At 42.9% G+C, this 20,510-nt stretch overlaps 1 protein-coding gene and 1 pseudogene across 4 annotated transcripts in view; both read left to right on the forward strand.

The window, feature by feature from the left end:
- The window catches only part of Esr2 (estrogen receptor 2), a 119,455-nt gene that overhangs the window by 22,895 nt on the left and 76,050 nt on the right, over positions 1-20,510 (forward strand). For 3 of the 4 annotated variants that reach the window (XM_074067823.1, XM_074067820.1, XM_074067822.1), the window contains exon 1: positions 12,459-12,786. The gene's annotated coding sequence lies outside the window, so the exon portion shown is untranslated. Of the gene's footprint in view, positions 1-4,323; positions 4,466-12,458; positions 12,787-20,510 lie in introns of those variants that run through there. The other variant, XM_074067821.1, reaches the window with a different exon arrangement.
- On the forward strand, positions 11,504-11,627 carry LOC141421784 (small nucleolar RNA SNORA51; annotated as a pseudogene).

Raw genomic sequence — 20,510 nt, forward strand, 5'->3', positions numbered from 1 at the left:
GTGTGTGGTGTGTGTGGTGTGTGTGGTGTGTGTGGTGTGTGGTGTGTGTGGTGTGTGTGGTGTGTGGTGTGTGGTGTGTGTGTGGTGTGCGTGGTGTGTGGTGTGTGTGTGTGGTGTGTGTGGTGTGTGGTGTGTGTGCTAAGGATTGGACCCAGGGATGCCATACAAGCTAACCAAAGGCTCTACCCCTGAGCTATGTCCCCAACCCTATATACTTTGTTTTTGTTTTTATAGCACTGGGGTTTGAACTCAGCAATTACTAGGCAGGCACTCTTCCTCTTGAATCAAACTGCCAACTTTTGTTTTTGCTTTATATTTCAGGTAGGGTCTGTATTTTTGCCTGGGATCAGCCCCAGTCCTCTATCCTTCTACCCATGCCTCTCCCTTGTATGTGGGATCACAGGCATGCACCACCGTGCCCCAGCTTGTTCATTGAGATGGTGTCTCACTAATTTTTTGCTCAGGCTGGCTTTAAACTCCATTCTTCCAGTCTGTATCTCAAGTAGCTAGGACTGTAGGCATCAGCACTTTGCCTGGCCTTACTTACATTTTTACATCTTGTAATTTCCAAAGTGTGGAGATCAGGCTATGCCCTGCTCTAACTTACTCTGTATTGCATAGAACAGTAGCTTGTAGCCTGTGCCTTGCCTTGAGTGACTCCATTTTACAAAATAGCAATTTTCTCCATTTTGAGAGTCAATGCTGAGGCACAATGACTCTATATCTTATTTCTGGAAGTAAACAACCACCATCTGTCCAACACAAACCATGAGACATAGACTGATAAACTAGTTTTGCAAATAAAATATTACTACATGCAAACTTACCAATTTAAATCAGGGTAACATGGACACATGCGCAAATCAAAACCAAGTCAGAGGGCTGGAGCCACTGCCCAAGTGATAAAGTGCTTGCCTAGCAAGCATGAAGTCCTGGGTTCAATCTCTAGCACTCCCCCCAAACAAACAAACAAACAAAACAAAACGAAACAAACCCACCACTACCACAAAAAAAAAATGTTGAAAAAACCAGGCCTGAGAGCTTATTGACATACCAGACTAAGGAATGATGCAGCTTGGATGATAAAGATGAGGGGCACGAACATTGGGACACAGCAGTACCCACCAGCATGTCATCAGAACTTGGGTGCATGCCTTTCTAACTGTGTCCCTGGAGCTCCGGCACAGTATGATCCCACTGCTTGACACAGCTCACTCAAGCTGCCTGTCTGGATCCAGCAAGCCTTGAACCAGCTGTGCACTTCAGTCCTGAGCAGAACAGCTCATTATGCTAACATCCTATATAAACACCTTCAGTGACTCTCTGGGTAGCTGTATCAGCTATCCCTCTTGCCTTCAGTAAGGCCCCTTTGAACCCTATGCTGTTTGAACACTTTAATAGCTATTTCTTTTTTTTTTTTTCAGTACTGGGATTTGAACTCAGGGCCTATACCTTAAATCACTCCACCAGCCCTTTTTTTGTAAAGGGCACTTTCAAGATAGAGTCTCAAGAACTATTTACCCAGTCTGGCTTCAAACCGTGATCCTTTTGATCTCTGACTTCAGAGTAGCTGAGATTACAGGCATGAGCCACTGGTGCCCAGCTAATTTTTTTTTTTGTGGTATTGGAGCCTGAACTCAGGGCCTCACACTTGCTAGGCTTAGGTAGGCAAGCACTCTTCCACTTGAGCCACTCCCCACCCCTTGTAGCTATTCTTAATCTATGTATGTGTCACTGTGTGAAATGTAATGTGTGATCTGAGAGTTAATATTAGTAATTAACATTGGAATAAAAAAACTTGTGTTTGTCAGTGATTCACGATTATCAAGTGAAATCAGTAATCAGTAGTTCTTGGAGAATTAAAGGTGACAAAATTGGTATATCTTGTTAATTTATTACTGTTCAATAAGTTCTGATATTGTAGAAAGGCACAAACATGTCTGTCTTATGTTTCTGAAATATCTTGCTCACAATAAAAAAGTATATTGGAAATATAAAATACATCTTGTTAGCTCAATTTTTCATGTTTAAAAATGAAGACATGTGGCTTTTGCATCTTTATTTGTACCCTTGCCCAGGCGTCACAAGTGTTAGGAGCTAGCCTAAACGAGGGCCAGACTGAAAGAGCCTGTGTAGAAACTTACCCGAGGGTGCCATTCCTGACTATTTCCTTGTCTTCTTTTTGTACTGCTTTATGAAATTAGCCAACTATGCTACGAAATATTGTTTCAACAAGTCACACATAACAATCACAATATTTTAAAAACAAATAGAAACCAAGTTAGCCATATCCTTTCTCGTCCACTAGAGGGAGGCATGGACCTGTTGTGGAAAGCTAACCCTGATTCTTTAGAAACTCTGGGCCAACTCCATCTTAGGTGATCCTTTGGAGAATTTGAGCCCTTAGAAAGTCTGTGTAGGACTGGAGAGGCTCAGGATGGTGAAGGTCAAATGCAGGAGAGTGCATCTGCACCAGGGACAGGTACACTCCAGCTCCATTGCTAACAGCAAGGCAAATGAGCCTGATTTAGTGGTGTGACTGGAAACCTCCTTTATTTTATTTTATTTTTTTTAAAGCCCTGGATTTCTTCTATTTCTTTTCTTGTTCTCTTTTTTTCCCCTTCAATACAGGGGATTGAACCCAGGGCCTTGTGCCTGCTAGGCTCTACTCATTGAGCTCTGCTCCCAGACCTTTTGTTTTTGAGACAGGTTCTCACTACCTTTGCCCAAGCTGGCCTCAAACTCTCAATCCTCCTGCCTCTGCCTCCTGGAGTAGCTGACATTGTAGGTATGTACCACCACACCTGTCTTTGTTTATGAATTTCCATACAGGGAAAGACTGTGTTCATACTGGGTCATGTACTGAAAAATAGAGAATTGCCAAGAACTGTGTTGTTCTGAAGGAAACAGATCTGAGCACCTTTGAGCTCCTCTGTGGCCAGGAGAAATCCTAGTGTAATTAACTCCCACCATGGCCAATATCAAGCCATCATCAGTTTAAGAACTAAGTTACAAATTTCTTGCCTATTTAACAATCTTGAGCCAGTATGAGATGCTCCTGCACACCTCTGAGTCTTGTCACGCCTTAATTACTTCTGTAAAATGGGGTGATAACTCTGCCCATTATGTAAATTATGCAACATAGGAAAAAAACATGGGCACTTGGATGCTTCCACCCATGAGTTGTGAAAAATGGGCATTTCTAAGACCTGTATCACATCACACTTCCTGGTTTAGAACCTTCCAGAGAGGGGCTTGGGAATTTGTTGCTTTTTTTTGTTTGGCAGTACTAGGGCTTGAATCAGGGCCTCATACTTGCTAGGCAGTCACTCTAGCACTTGAGCCACCCTGCCAGCCCTTTTTGTGTTGGGTGTTTTCGAGATAGGGTCTCATGAACTATTTGCCCTGGCAAACCATGATCCTCCTGTTCTCTGCCTCCTGAGTAGCTAGGATTATAGGCGTGAGCCCTGGCGCCCGGTTAGGAATCTGGATTTTAAAACAAGTGAAGCAGGTGACTCTTGGGATACAGAGAACACTGCTCTGAATTTCTGTTGTAACTGGGTGTGATTTCAGTGGGCCTCTCTCTAACTCGTTTCATAGCTGTGTCTGCCTGAGGAGATGTCTCCAGGGTACTAGACTTACTCCAGGAGCGCATTTAACTCCTCTGTTGCCTCCTCTATCCTCAGAGCCCAACTTTCCTAACCAGAAAGCCTGTGCCTTGCCCCTCTTAGGCCAATGCTCCTTTATATCTGGGAAGCCCTTTGGCCAAGGATCTCTGAGTCGTTTTTAGGATACCAATATGGAGACTTTGTAAAGTGTTGGACACTTTACAATTCATCATTTCTTTCTCTGAAATGGATTCTTCTTCTTCTTTTTTTTTTTTTGTGGGACTGGGATTTGAACTCAGGGTTTTGCACTTGCAAAGTGGGTGCTCTAGCACTTAAGCCATGCCTCCAATCCATTTTTAGAGATGGGAGTCTTGAGAACTATTTGCCTGGGGGTGGCCTTGAACCTTGACCCTCTAGATCTCAGCTCCCTATAATCTCTAGTTAGGATTATAGGCCTGAGCCACTGGTGCCCAGCTGAAATGGATTCTTGTGGGTTTCCCATTTTATAGAGAAATATCAAAGAGATTAGGAAAGTGTTGAAGCACACACAGCACACCCATACCAAGCATTCCATCTCCATGGTGGGCAATCCTGACCTGACTGCCCTGGTGCCCTTTCATCTTCTGTCCTATCCATAGCAGTCCTATGCTCTCTCCTCCCAACCACAAGGTTAGGCTGGAGCTCAGAGCAAATGGTTGTGGTTTCTGGTCTACAGGTGCCTTGAATGAAGCTTCGACACCACAGAGGGGAAGAGGAAGGGACTCCAAGGACAGGATGTGAGGTTGAGCCTGCACAGACTTCAGATGAGCACCCAGGGAAGACCAACACCCTCCAGTACTGAAATCAAGTCAGCTCAGGTAAAGAGCTCTGATTGTTACTGTGAATCTGTCTCTAAGAGGAACCTAAAACTGCAAAGGTGACCTCTCACCCTCTAAAAACCCACAAAATTCCCCATCACCACCATTCAATTCTCACTTACCATTTCTACCAGGCAGGCTGGTCTTATGCATTTTGTCTTCTCCCCACAACTAGAATATAAAGCCTTAGGGAGAGCAGCAGTACAGAGGGAATGGGCTTCAGAGTGAAACAGGTCTGGTTTAAACCCTCTGCTACTTACTAGCTGTGTGATGTTGGGAAGGTACTTGAATTCTCAGTCTTAGTCTTCTCATTTGTAAAATGGGAACACGAATAGTGCCTACCTCACCCAATTGTTTTGAAGATTGCTATAGCTTGGTTCTTGAATGTCTCCCAAATGCCCATGTGTTGAAGGCTTGGTCCACAGCCTGCGGTACTGGAAGGCAGGACCACAGCTCATCCTCCTTTTCTCTTTTGCTTCCTGCCTGCATGAGGTGAGGCATTTTCTCTGGCATGTGCTCTGACCATGACGTGCTGCCTTGCTGCAGGTCCAAAAGCAATTGGGCCAACTGACCACAGACTGAAACCTCTAAATTGTGAGCCAAAATAGCGTTTTTTTGTTTGTTTGTTTGTTTGTTTGTTTTGAGATGGGGTCTCACTATTTACCCTAGGCTGACCTGGAACTCACAATTCTCCTGCCTCAGCCTCCCTAATGCTGGGATTACTGGCAAATACCACTACACCCAGCTAAACATTTCCTCTTTTAATTTGATTAGCCCAGGTATTCAGTTATAGTAAGACAAGGATTAAATGAAGCAGAGCAGGTAAAGGTTTTACAAGGAACCACTGACTGAATGGTAGTTGTATGCTCCTCCTCCTCCTTGTCTGAGAGCAAACACTCTCATATTCCCTGTGCCTCAGGTAGATTCTTAAAACATTGTGTTTTTTCAGCATTAAGGGAACATTCTCACAAACAGATAAATGCATGAAGGCAAGAAGCATTTTCAAAGAAAAGTTTTAAAAATAAATGTAGAGTGTCAGAAAAATTTTAAGGTGAAAATAACTGAAGAAGCTGTCAAGAATTTTCTCTCTTGAATGGTATTTGAGACTGAGATGGGGTGGTAGGGCAGAGGTGGGCAGGGAAGGAAGAAATGGGGTCAGGCTGACCATCCGATGAGACCACTCTGCAGTGGTAGCAATGCAGGAATGGAATCTTCTGCACAGGGGCAAGTATGGTCCATACCTTAGTCCTAGGACCTGAGCTCCTGTACGTGTAAATCTGGAGAACTCACCCAAGTTTCTTTAGCTACAAACTGGTAATAAAATCAGTGTCACTGGGTTGGTGTGAAAATGCAGCATGCTAGTGGTTTTGTTCACCGTAAAAGCCAATGTCATCTTAGGGTGGCTGTTCTTGGAGTACATTGAGGCTGGTGGGTGCTAAAATCTGTATGAGAAGGCTGAGGAAGCATATGGCTTGAACATGGGGAGACCCGTCAAGGGAGTGGTGAGCAACAGCCTGGACAGATGGGAAAAAAGCAGAGGAAAAATGTGAGGGGAGAACGCAGAGATCCTGACATGTTAAACAGCACTGATGATTCCTAAGAAGCTGCATGAGCTACTTGGAGTTCATCTTCCCAGCAAAGGAGGGGATTGAATAATAGAGAAGAAAATAACTCCTTTCTGTGGTTAGACTTATCAGATTAAGCAATAACATATGAAAGAAGCACCTTCTCTCTGGGCAAAAAAGATCAGGTCTCTGTTTTTTCTTGAGGTAGTAAATGTTACCTTTCTTTTTTCTCTTTAAAAATGATACATAATAATTATACATATATATGGGGTACAGTGTGTGATATTTGAATACAAGTATACAGTGTATAATGACCAAATGGGGGTAAACATTTATCATTTCTTTGTGTTGAGAACATTTAAAATTTTCTCTTCTAACTATTTTGAAATATATAGTAAATCATTGTTAGCTATAGTCCCTTCACTGTGCTATAGAACACTAGAACTTACTCATCCTCTCAACTATAATTTTGTTATATTATAACAAAAACTATAAAATAACTATAAAATCCAAGTGTGGATTTTATAAAAGCCATTCATGCAATGTGTGTTATTGGAGAATTAGTTGAAGGCAAGGTGCCTGTGACTTACACCTATAATCCTAACTAGTTGGGAGAGTGGGATCTGGTGGATAGTGGTTTGCAATCAGCCTGGCAAAAAGTAAGCAAGACCACATCTCAATAGGTTGGGTGCATCCCAAGCTACACCAGAGACTGCGATTGGGAGGATCACAGTTCTAGGTCAGCCCAGGCAAAAGAGTTTGTGAGACCCATATCAGCAGAAAAAATGCTGGTTATGGTGGCATGCAAGTGTCATCCCAGTGACACTGGAAGCATGAATAGGAAGATTGGATTCAGATTGGCCTGGGCAAAAAGCAAAATCCTATCTTCAAATATAACCAGAGCAAAAAAGGTGGAAGTAAGTCTCAAGCAGTGGAGTGCCTTTCTCATAAGCACAAAGCCCTGAGTTCAAACTCCAGTACCAGCAGAGAGAGAGAGAGTTGATATGGGCCTAAAGGACAGTATGAGGCATTTCTAGTATTTTTTAGTAATATGAATGAGGAACTTGAAAATGTTAAATACATTTAGAAGTAGAAAAAACTTGTCAATTTTTTTTTTTAAAACACTAAACCATGCAGTCTTACTAGAAACTGTTGGACTGGCAGGGTGGCTCAAGCAGTAAGAGCACCTGCCTAGAATCTGTGGCCTCTTAAGCCATGTCTGTCTATTCACCTTCTCCTTTTGATCTAATTTTTGGGAATATTACACATATTATTTTATTCTCAGCCAGAAGAGGTAAGGAAGCTGCATTTCCAGAATTGCATTTGAGTCATTTGTGAAATTGCATCTTACAATTTGCCACCATTTCTAAGTTTTTTTTTTTTTTTCTTCAACTGGATGTTACACATTCATGCCAATAACCTCCAGGGGCTAGTTTCTCTTCTAGGCCATGAGAGAGAATTGCTTCCGTCAGAATTGGGGGTGAGGATAGGAATGTATATTCTTCATGTTGTTTGGTTTCAGATGCATAGAACATTAGAAACTCAAGGTATGCAAGAGATTTGTGTGGAGTTTAAGGATCTTCAAGGAGCAGGACACAGGACAAAAGTGATTTTACATGTTTACAAATATCATAGACCAAGTCAGAGACAAATGAGGATGCTGTATAGAGAGTCAGCTGCAGATGCTGGTTGTCCAAGTGGTTCATTCAAACTGTAGGTCTCAGGACCCTTGCCCTATGGTCTGGATGCCCAGATAACAGGCTAGCCCTATCTTGCTGCTTATGTCCTTGGTCATTTTACTGGGGACTCCAGTCAAACACAGGTCAGTAAAGAATAAGTTATGTAGACTGGGTGTGATGGCTCACATCTGTAATGCCAGCTTCTCAAGAGGCAAAGATTGGGAAGATGGTGTTTGAGGCTAGCCAGGACAAAAAGGTTAGTGAGATTCCCAACTCAATCTCTAAGCCAGATGTGGGTGGTATGCATCTGTGACCCCAACTACTTGGGAGGCTGTAAGTAGGAGGATTGTGGTTTGAGGCTGACCCAGGCAAAAATATGAAGCCCTATCTTATAACCAAGTACAAAAGAAAAAAAGAGCTGGGGGCATAACTCATTGGTAGGGCACCTGCCTAGCAAGCACAAGCCCTGAGTTCAAACCACAGTACCACCAAAAAAAAAGTTATGTAAATATGTTCACAAGTGGTCAGGCCTAGACCAGAACTTGCAAATTTCATTCAGCAATACCCAGGCCTCAGTTTATGTAACAAATAAGAAAAGCATCACATAATAACAGCAGAGAAAGCATGGGATTAGCAGGTGGGCAGACAAACTTGGGTTGAGTGCATTTCTCCTGTTCTCTCTGAGCCTCAGTTTCCCCATCTGTAAAATAAGGATGGTGCTAGGGAATCTATGAGGATTCAGTGAACAAAAATGAACCGACCTATGAAAGCCTGCCTATTGTGGTGCCTGGGCTGGAAAAGTGCTGAATAAATATTATTTTCACAAAAGACATGATCCTAAAGACCTCTACCCAAATTCAACCTTCAAAAGTCAAATCATACTGTATAAACTCTGATTTCTGAGCAGTGGAGATGACTGCTGACATACTCCATTAGCAATCCCACCTTTCCCACTCACCACCAAATCAAGGTGTCACTGCAGGTGCAGTAAGCCAATTCTGTAAGTGCAGGCTTTCATCTCTCAGCTCTCTTAAACAGACCCCAATCTACCCACTTCTGCTCCTCTCATACTCTGCAGCACATAAGAGCATCCCTGAACCAAATCCACCCACTCGTCCTCAGGCTCAGAAGAGAAAGAGCAACAATCCAGAAATAAGCTTTAACATGACCCCCTTCCAGTAGTCATTTTTAGGGATCCTCCCTCTCCTTTGATTTTTCTCATCAGCTTTTGCTTTCTTTCCTTTGACAAGAGTTTTGTTTTTGTTTGGTTTCTTGGTGGTTTTTTTCTTACGGAAAATCTGCCCCTGCTCCTTTCCTCTGGTCTTCTAAGTTAAAGCCTTCAGGAAGCATTTACTGACTACCTGGGTTGAACTAGGCAGGTGCTGTGGAATTGTGGGGATGCTAGAGACACAAATGTACACTGAACAATAACTCAGTGTAGCCCAAGTTTACAGGTGAGAAGACGGCAGTGGGGAGGCAGTGTGCACATTCCACTGGGCTTTGTGGTCTTCATTTCATTGGAGTTCTCGGCTTTGGGACCAGTAAGCCTCCACAGAGAAGGGATGTGGTGAGAAGGTGAAGAAGGGGCACCTCGATGAAGGGGCTTTCATTCCTCCTTAGACCAAAATGTATCCAGTCCTACACCAACTTCTTTTGCTTTCCCATCTAGCTCATCTTTCAAGCTCATTAGTTAGTGTAGTTATAAATGCTAGTGAGTTAAAACTTAATTAGTTTAAAAGGATGAGATGCTGGGAGTGTAGCTTAGCACTTGCCTAGCATATGCAAGGTCCTGGGCTCAATCCCCAGTACCACACACAAAACAAAACAAACACCCTCCCCCCCAAAAAAACCCAAAACATAGGCTAGTGAATTAATATTTCTCATCCTATATAACACAATTGAGTTTTAGTAATTTAGTGCTTTACCCCCAAATGACTTAATGTTGAGGACTTAGGTTCCTATTGTAGGATTATTTGGGAAGCATAGACCTTTTGACGTCATGCCATGTGAGTGCTCTATTAGGCGGCTTGTGGTTGAGGTGGAAATGAGACTGGGACCCTACTGAGCAGAGGCATGGGCCTTAACACTAGGTTCCAGGATGTTTTTTGGTCTACTTACTGGTATTAACCGTTTCAAGAATCCCTTTCTAGTTTTGGTCATGGTTCAGAAAGACTTGGAATAACCACCCTCCCCACTCTGCAGTAAACCAGGGAAAGCTTCCATCCCTGGGTGCCATTATCTTTCTTGGTGGACAGGGTGAGTCAGAAGGAAATTTACTCATTCCATTCATTCTCTTTGCTTAAATTGTCCTGCAGGAGGTTTCCTTGTAAAAAACAGCAAACTGTGGGTGTTTGAGGGTCTGTAAAAAGAGAACATGCTGTTCCCCTGAATCTAATGCCTTCCGGAGGAAGCACCACAGCAAACTCTGAGCTCTACTTCCTGGGTTGATCAGAAGCTTGTCTCACTGATAGCAGGTGGCATTGAGGCAGGCTTTGTCTACAGGAGGTACAGTGTTCTGCATAAAGCAGACACGCAAACCATCTTTGTTTCCGATCAACTGCAGGCATGATATGGAGGTAAACTGAGCCTTGGGCGCTGTCCTGTATTCAAGTCTTCTTAGCCATTGATAGGCCAGGTGGTCTTAGGAAGGTCATTAAATTTTCCTGAACATCCATTTTCTGAACCACAAAGTGGGGATAGTGAATGATAGATCTACCTCATAGGCTTGTTGAACATGAGGTGAGATAATAATACATAGAGGAAGTGAGGACATGATTGAATTTTCAGTAAGTGGTAGCTGTCTACGAAGCCACTGTTTCTACTGGGTTTCTTTCTTACTGTGTAGCTTCAAACAGCAGATTTAAGTGCTGGGACCCTCAGTTTCCTCAGCCAAAAAGTGGAGTCAGTATTACCTGTGTCTCAGAACTGGCATGAGGATGAAGTGAGATGCCATGTAAGTGCTTAGCACACTGTCTGACAGGTTGTCATACTTGGTAGATGTCAGTTTCCTTCACCCACCAACCATCTATATCTGCCTGTTGGTTGTGCATGGTTAAAATTCCAGAGGTATCTTGTTAACGAGCAAGTAGACCAAATGGAACTGATTTGTCTTAGAACCATCATTTAAAGTTTTCTCTTTAAGGCAGAAAGGAGGGAGAAGCCCATGTAATGGGTACCTGGGGAGACACCCAGGAGGGGGCACAGGGAAGCTGAGATTGGCAGTGACATCTTGATCTTTACTAATTTTCACAGGGTGGATCTCACCACCTCTCCACTTTCCTGTCCAAACCAACTTCTGCTCCTCAAGGATCTGGAATTTCTGTTTTACAGCCTAAGAGAAACCAGGAGTCTTAGCCTTAATGATAATTGGACTTGGGGTAGAGGTAGTAGGGACTTTTGGTGACCATTGTTCATAGTTTATAAAGTAGGTGCTTCTCCCTAGTTGAAATTTGTCTTTGTTACTTGTGGACCTCACTCTTACAAACTCAGGGAACAGGAGAATCCCCGAAGGCTAATTTTTGCTACGTCCCAATTAAGGCTGGCATTGTAAAAGTTTCCCTCCAAATGTCCCCTTGGTCTTCTTCTATTAGATATCTAGATCACAGCCGGGCAAGAGTCATGCCCCTCTGACATATGTGTGGACGGTTTGAAGATTAATTAGGCACAAATATGACAGTGACCTGTGGGGCGTCTACTACCTCCCTTTAACTTTTGCCATCAACAGCTGCTTTAAAGCCAGCTGCTTCTCTCAGGGCTGCCAATACCTGTGGGTAGAACCATGTGGGTTGCAGTTAGGAATCCCGGTGCTCACCACAGGCTGTGTTCTTACACTGACTGTAGAAAAGATAAGGCAAAGTAAACATACCCCATACACACCTCAGCCTGCGCCTGGTCTACGTTGAGAATGGGGAGACATAGGGTGAGAGAAAAAAAAAGTCAGCTGCTCCTTAATAACTATGGTATGGTCCCACTCTGCACCCCATGGTGGGGGCTACCGCGGGAGAGCTGGGGAGTCGCCGCCACCAGGGGGCGCAAGAGGCTCAATGGCGGAGCAAGGCCAGCCGAGGCACCGCCAAGGAAGACGAGCACCCGGGGCGCGGAGGCTGATTAACCCCCGGTGGGTTTGAGGAGACACCCGAAGTCTTACATCCAAAACTAACCTCCGAGAGCTGCGGACCCACGCCCCCACCTCCAGCCCAGGGGTTTGCTTCTCCCGGTGCGCAAGGTTCCGTTTGCTTCGTGGGGATCTGGCAAATCCAAAACCCCTCTACTTTCACCTCTAGGTCATTTTATTATTTATTTCAGTGCTGGGACGAGCCGAGAACCTCGCGCGTGCTAGGCAAGCGCTGTACCACAGAGCTACCCCCTTCCCGCGCCCCCCGCACACACTACTGCATCCTTCGAGTCAGACTTGTGTATTTCATGGCACCCACGTGGGTTGGGGTCTAGAGGCCGGATCCTTAAAGTTTGCGCCCCCCCCCAACTGGGAGCATCCAAGTCCAGCAGCAGCTGGGGACGGGTTAGAGATGCTCAGACCTTTTCTGAGGCCGCTTTCATGGAAGACTGGGGCGGGGGGCGTCTGTGAGGTGGGCTCAGGGGATGAGAGCCACTGCCCCGGGGCCACTCCCTTTAGCCTACCTGGAGGCACGGCGCGCGTTTGGTCCTCCCGAGATCTAAGGGTTTGTGGTCACGTGGACGCACAAACTCACCCCCACCCCCGCACCCTGTTCCCGGGCTTTAAAAGGAAGAAGCGCATCGTGAAGTCGCTGGTGATCGGTGCAGCGTCTCCAGCTGCTGGCCCTCGCACACGCGCTCTTCTGCCTGGACAACCATCTCTTCAAACTTCCCGGGCGCCGAGGAGGCGGGGGTGGGGACCAGCCTGTGTCCCCTCTGGCATCCCTGGTCTCCCCGGCTGCGGGGAACGGCTGGCGTCCGCCGCTGGGCTGAGCGAGGTGCGGTCACTGGCTGCGGCCGGTGGCCGCCAGCCCGGCTCAGGGAGCCCAGCTCCTCCAGCTGGGGAGGCGGGAAGCACGTGTTACATTTCAGAGGATGCAAGCTCGGTGTGTTTACCTGTAAGGTAGGTGCCCCTTCGCTCCAAGCGTGGCTTAAGTCTCTGACCTTCTGTTTGAAATCTTGCAGAGAGAAACCAGTAATATTGAGAACAATGAAAGAAAAAAAAAATCCAACCCTCTTGACACTACTGGGAGCACGAGCATTTAATGCTTCCATTAAATGACTTCACTTGAGACAGTGGCGAGTTAACTTACTCCGTTTGTGCTTGTGATTTTCGGATTGGTTGTGCTAACACAAATGCCTTTTTAAAAGGAAAAAAGAAGTCCTGTGGTTTTCCTTTTTGGGTTTCCCGACAGTGGAGTTGAAGACGACGCTTCAACGATGCACACCGGGGAAGGTGTGCATGTCGTAGGCAGAGGACCAGGGCTTTAAAATGTAGTCACTGGCTTTCCTTAGCCTTCTGAGAAATGGATTTACTTTTTTTTCTGGGTGGGCCAGGGTAGTTTCCTGAAGAGGAATCCAACTGTTGCTTCTTCATACTTTGTATTACCCATGGTGTTTATTTTATAGTGGAAGCATAAAATTAGGTCAAAGTGAATATTTTTGTGAAAAACAAAACTTTACATTTGATTGAAGTTCTATTCAGGAAAGTAAGGCTGACAATTTTACTTTTTAAAAAGCAGGTTTGGGCTTTGGTGTAGTAAACCGCATTTTGGAGGAAAGATTTTGCTTTATTTTGTTATATTTTGAGCATTTACACATTAGCCAATTCATCTGAAAATTTTGTTTTTGCAGTAAGTTTCTGAACTCACAGTGGCTATTTTCCTGTGTGCATATGGGATGGGGGGATGGGGCGGTGTTATTTAAAAAGTGAACATGAAGACTTGCACTGGGAGTTTTGTAAAAAGTGAAAGTGCTATGACTATGAAAAGAACACCATATAATTCCCTGACTCATTTTTTTTTCCAGAGAAAATCTGTGTTTCTGAGTACATTCTAGAGGAGGAGAAAAGTAAGGATTTGTTCATTAATATGTGTTAAAGCCTGAACTTTAGGATTCCATTTTATGTGTAAGCATGTTATAGATGAATCTGAAATGTTCTTTTTTCAAAAGCAGTCTTTTGTAACACTTAAGTTTTGCTCAAGGCCTATAAATCTTTCAAATCAATTAAAAACACATTTAGAATACATTTCACAGTAGTTCTGAGGGAACTAAATGAACCTAATCACCTTTTGCATTTCTCAAAATTTATAATATAAAAAAGGAGAAAAAGTATAATTCTCATTTAATGGGTATTATGTTCATTTTAAAGAATAAGACACTGCAGTTTTCAATTAACATGTATCCAACAGGCAATGATTTAAAATACAGCATATGATGATTTTAATGTTTAGTCATTTTATGAAATATGCATAAATAGATAATAAAACAATTATATAAAATACAGAGGGCTAAGTTGAAATCACTTACTGGTAATATTCTTTTTTACTGGTAAGTTTTTGATGATTATATCTGGAACTCTTAATAACTGTATACTTTAATGCTGGACTTTGTAATTCATTGTCTAGCACATTGTTTTAGGCATTGAAAAAAAAATCAGGTTTTTGCAGTATTTGTTCCATAAAGTTAAATTTAGCCTTTTTAAAAGATGTACTGCTCTATGGATGTCAGAGAGGGAATTAGGTTTTTCTCATTTTGAAGATACATGTATATGTAAATCCATTATTATGGTTATTTTGGGATAATTTTTCTTTATTCTTAACTCATGTTAAATTGATTGAAGGCCTTAATATTTTGTTTTGAAAAAGATACATTTAAAGGTAGTTATTGCTAACTGGATACACACATCAGGGATCCTTAATGATTAAGAAATATATGTATATATTTAATTTTTTAATGAAATTCCTTTTAGTTGTGCTTTGTGAGTATAGATTTATGACTTCTGAGGGGTGCACAAATGTGTAGTGACTGAACAGAATGCTGAGGACTGTGATGACCAGGTGAAGGAATAGTGGGGATGAGCTATCAACGTCCTCCAAGTCTGCAGGTTGAGAACAGCGCATCAGGAGTGACAGCGTTTTGTTCACACGCATGGAGCTGACGGGCTGTCAGCAGCCCAGCTATTTGGGTTGGTTGTGATGGGCTGCTGTTGAACAGAAGTTAAGAAAGTAAAATGAGGAGGCAAAAAATCTTTAGGGTGGCCGCAAGTCATTTTAAATTGTCTGGAAATTCTGCTCAACACTGTAGGTATACCCAGTGCCCAAGAGACTGGCTTCACTCTCCTGAATATGGAGTAGACCCTTACAGAATGCTTTCACACACCTCCTCCTCAGAGCACCGTGAAAAGGTAAAGACAGCCCACAGTAGTTCTCTGTTTCTACTCAAGAAAACGTGGATGCTTAGGGAGGCTACATGATTTTTCTAAAATCATCTGACTTTCAGGCAGAGCCAAGGCGAGGACTCAGTGCTGTGCTCGGTTCACTAGGCCGGAATCACATAAAGACAGGCTGATGATGACTGACTTCTTGTGCTGTAGCTAGATTTATAGGTCAGACTATTCTTTGTGGAATGTCTTCATGATGTTTCTAGGGCCAATCTTTTTCTTCTCCACAAAATCAGTCAATATTTAGGATTTAAAAAATGTTTTTATTATGTGTTTCCCAGGCAGTACCTTAGAACATGATGCATAATCCCAATATGTACAAAAACTTTTCTGCTGAACACAGACGCGACCTGAGAGGTCCAAACACAGGTGTGTTGTGTGGGAGTGAGAGAGGAATCCCTGGACATGAAAAAAGTGCTGTTCACCACAAAGGATATGAACCAATTATTTTAGTTTATGGTGACTAATTAAATTCTTAGACTCAGATATCTGGGTTCATGCTTTTGCAGTGGCCAACGAGATAAATGCCATGCTGCCAGGCCCAAAAATTAAACTTTTTTTTTTTTTTACAATATTGGGGTTTGAATCAGGGCCTTGCTAGGCAGACACTCTACCACTTGAGCCCTGCTGCCAGCCCCCAACAATTAAACTTTAGAGAGTGCCTTTCCCTATTGGAGCAAACATTGTGGTCAGTTATGCTGCAGTTGGGTCTTTAAAGGAGTGTTGGGGGGTTGGGGATTTAGCTCAGTGGAAGAGCGCTTGCCTGGCAAGTGTAAGGCCCTGAGTTCGGTCCCCAGCACCGAAAAAAAAAAAAAAAGGAAAAAGATAAAGGAGTGTTGGGAAAATCCTGCTGTACTGTGTTGAAGAAACTTGATCTTTGGTGATTCGTTCCTTCAGTCACATTATCTGTTTTAGAATGGGACTACTCAAATAACTAGAGTAGATTTGTTCATTTTTATAGACATCTGGTGGAGAAGACCCCCTTTTACCATCTGTTCTGTATGTTAGTGGTTTAAATTCATTATATCTGGCCGTGGCTTGGCTTAGGAAGAAAACTCTTGGCATCAGCTTCCAAGTTACTAACTAATTACCCCAAATGCCACTAACAAATAGTTGTCACACGAATCTGGATACATTCAAAAGATATTCATCCAAAAGTAACCTTTCTTTTTAATGATGATACAGTTGTCTAATATTAATTATGGGATTTGTAGAAATTCTAGAGAAGTTGATTTGCAATATGCCAATATGTGAAACCTGTGTTTTCCAGGTAAAATTTCCATGGTTCTGGACTGATTGTCTAAATACATCTTGGCATTTGTCATTTGGTGGCATGTGTCTGAAGGGTCATTTTAACATTGCTGGGCTGAGATGACCATTTAAGCTGTAGGGGAAAATGAATGATGGAATTGGTTCTTTACCCCAGAGGGAGATGCCAGCTGGATAACGGGAAGTGTTATTCAAGTTCTTGAATTTATTATTTCATGTCAGTAGAAGCTTTATGTTTTTAAGAGGCCCAATGAAAGGAAAGATCGCAGTGGTTCTTCTGGTAGTTGGATGTGTTACTGAACTAAGTAGTTGCTGAGCTACTCAGGTATAACTTTAATTCTTCTGGGAGACGTAAAGTTGTGAACATGAGATTCAGTAAAATCTAGTTGCCGTAGTGTGTACAGAATGGTTTTTTAGTTAAGCCATTTAATTGAATTTTTTCAGTAATTTAGTATTAATTTGAAGTCTTTTGTTCAAAATCTTATAAAATTCACCATTTCCCTGCTTTGTAATTTCCTGAACATAATTTAATTTCATTTGATGAATGGGAATGTTGTATTTGCTCTTTTTTCTTCTTTTTTTTTTTGTGGTAGTGGGCTTTGGATTCAGGGCCTCACACTTGCTAGGCAGGCACTCTTCCACTTGAGCCACTCTGCCAGCCCTGTTGTGTGTTGTATATTTTTGAGATAGGGTCTCGTGAACAATTTGCCTGGGCTGGCTTAGAACTGCAATCCTGATCTCTGCCTCCTGAGTAGCTAGGATTACAGGCGTGAGCCACGGTGCCTGTCTATGTTTGTTCTTCTATAAACTATGTTCAGTAATGCTCTGTATGAGAAAGGCAGTATACCGACGATAGTGACCATGCTAGCCTTTGGCCATACTTTTTGTTAAATTGTGTCAGCCATCTTGTTTTTATACTTTTTGTAAATTCAGGAAATATAAAATTTAATTATTACCTCCAGATTACATGTTATTATGCATAACTCCGATTTGTTATATATACTATTTTAAGTATTTTGCTCTCAGTTGTTATAATGTGTATCATTTAAATTCTGTTCTTAAAGTACTTTAAATATGTTTTGATTAAATGTTTGAATACATCACATATGTTCAGCTCATATAGCAAAAACATTGTACTAAAATATCACTAAGGTACAATACTGAAAACAACACAGTGAGCAGGTGTATGTGTACATGGATTGAAATAGAGATTTTCAGGACAGATTGAGGGATAAATGCCTGTTAACAATGCTGTCAGTTCTGGAGCTGCTATCTAGTGATTGCCAGTGAATTAATTGCCAACTCCCATGATTGGTTTGATATTCGACCACTCACTCTAAGACAGGTCATTTCCATGGAACTGTAAATGTGTTCAAGCCCCTCTGTTTGAAACATTTCCTTGACAAGCAAAAAGTGGTCTATATATACAGTGGAATATTATTCAGCCTCTTAAAAGGAAATTCTGACACATACCACAACATGGGTGGAATTTAAGGACATTATGCTAAGTATAATCTGATCAAAAAAGGACAAATGCTGCTGGGCGCCTGTGGCTCACACCTGTAATCCTGGCCACTCAGGAGGCAGAGATCATCGTTCAAAGCCAGCCTGGGCAAATAGTTTTCGAGACCCTAACCCAAAAACCCTTCACAGAAAAGGGCTGGTGGAGTGGCTCAAGGTGTAGGCCCTGAGTTCAAGTCCCAGCACCACCACCACTACAACAACAAACAAGGGGGTAGTGGTGGAGGACTTGTTTAGAGGGATAGAGCTTTAGTTCTGCAAGATGAAAAGGGTTCTGGAGATTGTGCAGCAGTGTGACAGTGCTTAACACCACTGAACTGTGCACTTAGAAATGGCTAAGCTGACAAGTCTTAGGTGTATTTTAACACAATTTTTAAAAACATTGGAAGCTGCTAGTTTTAGCAATAGTTAGCATTCTATTCTGTGTCTTGCAAACTTTCTGTTAGGAATCAGGGCTTTTATAGGTTGATCAGGAAGTTAAGTACAGACTGTCCCTGACTTCACATTTTCCAACTTGATTGTGGTTTGAAAGCAGTTCACGATCGGGAGCAACTGACCTTCAGATTTTGGATTTTGGCCTTTCCTCATGCTGGTGATACACAGTACCTTTGAGCCTGGGCTACTTCACCTTAGTTTCCTGCGGGTAGGCCTCTTTTCCAGGCCTGTCTTCAGCACAAAGCCACGACCACTGAATGGCTCCCAGTGGTAACTAACACCCGACTTAGCACATTTCCTCATTCTTTCCCTATACCAAACATTTATTGAGTTGTGGTGGAAGGTAATAAAAATGGAATATGCTTCAAGAAACTTAAAATCTAATTTTACTTCTTAACTCTCCTACTCACATATCCTCCTGTACTATTTCCAAGAACGAGTCAATGTAGTTCTGATTCAGTAAGGTGCTTTGGGTCTGTATGTAAGTGATTAAAGGGGTGCTACACGTGAGAAAAGTGCTAAGGCACAAAATACCTCCCCTTTCCTCATGCATTCTGTATATTCCTTGTGGACACAGCAGGCTTGCTGTAGGGGACTAGCAGATCAGAATGAAATGAGAATCGAGGCAATGCAGTGGAATGCCTTGAGCTATGAGAGTGTAACTTTACAAAGTTGGAAGGAAGCAGAGTGCAGGTCAAAGCTGGGTTCAAGAATGATAATCAGAGCCAGGCAGCCATGGCTCATGCCCGTCGTCCTAGTTACTCAGGATGCAGAGGTCAGGAAGATCACGGTTCAAAGCTAGCCCAGGCAAGTGGTTCAAGAGACCCTACCTTGAAAATACCCAACACAAAAAAGGACTGGTGACATAACTTAATGGTAGAATGCTTGCCTAGCATGTGTGAGGTCCTGGGTTTGATCCCTAGCATCACACACACACACACACACACACACACACACACACACACGTAATCTGGACCTGGAGAAGCTAATGAAAACTGGGCAGGATGTGGCTCAAGGAGTAGTGTTTGTCTAGCAAGCACAGAGCCCTGAGCTCATTCCCCAGTAACAACTCCCTCCCCAACCCTACCACCCCTCAAAAAAATAATGAGGGCTTGGTTAAGGATGGCAGCAAAAAAAAAAAAAAAAAAAAAAAAAGACATCAAGACAGGTGTTGTGAGGACAAAAACCATGTGCCTTGATGATCAGTGGTAACTGGGTAAAGGGGAGACGTCAAGACAGTTGACCACACAGATGGGAAATAAGAAGTGGTTTGGGGGAGGGAGATGATAAATTACATCTTTGATATTGTATTGATTATCATTATTTAACAAATTATGGAATTTAGCAGCTAAGACAACAAACATGCATTGCCTCTCAGTTTCTGAGGGTCAGGACTCTAGGAGCAACTGAGCTGTCCTCCCAAGTGGTTGAAGTCAAAATGTCAGATTTGCAGTCATTTGAAGATTTGATGGAGGGGTGGGGGCTGGAGGCTGCAGGAACTGCTTCCAAAATCCCTCCCTCTCATGGCTGGACATGGTGGTTCCTTGTTGGCCCTTGGCAAGAGACCTCTGCAGGACTGCTTGAGTGTCCTTATGTTGTGGCAGCCAACTTCCCCCAGAGCAAGTAATCCAAGAGAGAGCCCCCAAAAGGCTGCAGTGCCTTCCTTTTATGACCTCCACAAGAACTTTGTACACCATCCTTTTTGCCATAACTCGCTCATTAGGAGTGAGTCACTAAATCTACCTTGTACTCCAGAGGCAGGTTAGGCTCCACTTTTTGAAGGAAAAATGTAAAAGAATCTGTGGATATATTTATATTTAAAATCACTATAGACAATGAAGTTTTGTTTTTAAACCCAGGGCCTTGCTATACAAGTGCTCTACCACTTGAGCCAGACCCACCCAGCCCATAGATGTGTTTTGAGGACAAATGGAGTGAGTATTCAAATGAAAATGTCAGGAGGAAGGAATCAGGAGCACTAGACAGCCAGGGTGCCTACACAGGGAAGTGGTGACAGCGAGAGCTGAAAATAATGAAGATGGAGAATTCTCAAGACTAGTGTCTTTATTTAATGATCTCTCTCAACCCGTGCCATTTTTGCCACTGCTCCTTTTTTCCAAATGTATCAGTCCAGTTATTCAAACCTTTTAAAACAAGTTTTCCACTTAATCTCTTGCATT

This window comes from Castor canadensis, chromosome 3 (genome assembly GCF_047511655.1).
Source record: "Castor canadensis chromosome 3, mCasCan1.hap1v2, whole genome shotgun sequence".
NCBI classification, from domain to species: Eukaryota; Metazoa; Chordata; class Mammalia; order Rodentia; family Castoridae; genus Castor; species Castor canadensis.